The 539-nt window shown below is 36.5% G+C and overlaps 1 pseudogene; it reads right to left on the reverse strand.

The window, feature by feature from the left end:
* Window positions 1-415: 415 nt before the first annotated feature.
* The window catches only part of LOC103210823, a 1,965-nt pseudogene continuing 1,841 nt past the window's right edge, over window positions 416-539 (reverse strand).

Here is a 539-nt window from a genome sequence, read left to right on the forward strand (position 1 = left end):
TGGTCATATAGACATTTTCACAATATTAAGTCTTCCAGTCTGTGAGAATGGAATCTATTCCCATTTATATAGATCTCTTTTAGTTTCTTACAGTAATGTTTTAGTTTTCCTCGTACGAGTCTTTTCCCTCCCTGATTAGGTTTATTCCTAAGTATTTTATCCTTCTCTAACCAGAAGGCTGGTGGTTCAAAGGGATCAGCCACTTCTCAGAAGGAAGACTGGTTAATCTACTTCCATAGTGATACTGTCTCAGAAACCCAAGGAGGGGTTGCTATGAGTTGGATCCAATTCGAGGGCAGTGAGGTTTTGTTTTGTTTTGTTTTGTTTTTTAGTTTTTATCCTTCTGGGGCTATTTTTCAATTATTTTGATTTCTTCATTTCTTTTTCAGAGTCCTACTTGCTGGTGTAGAGAAACCTAACTGATATTTGCATGTTGATCTTTTACCCTGCTACTTTGCTGAATCTTTCTGTTAGTTACAGCAACCTTTCTTGTAGAATTTCTAGGATTTTCTGTGTATAGTGTCATGTCGTCTGAGAAT

Source organism: Orycteropus afer, unplaced genomic scaffold, assembly GCF_000298275.1.
Source record: "Orycteropus afer afer isolate SDZICR_OR568_19922 unplaced genomic scaffold, OryAfe1.0 scaffold00658, whole genome shotgun sequence".
Lineage (NCBI taxonomy): Eukaryota > Metazoa > Chordata > Mammalia > Tubulidentata > Orycteropodidae > Orycteropus > Orycteropus afer.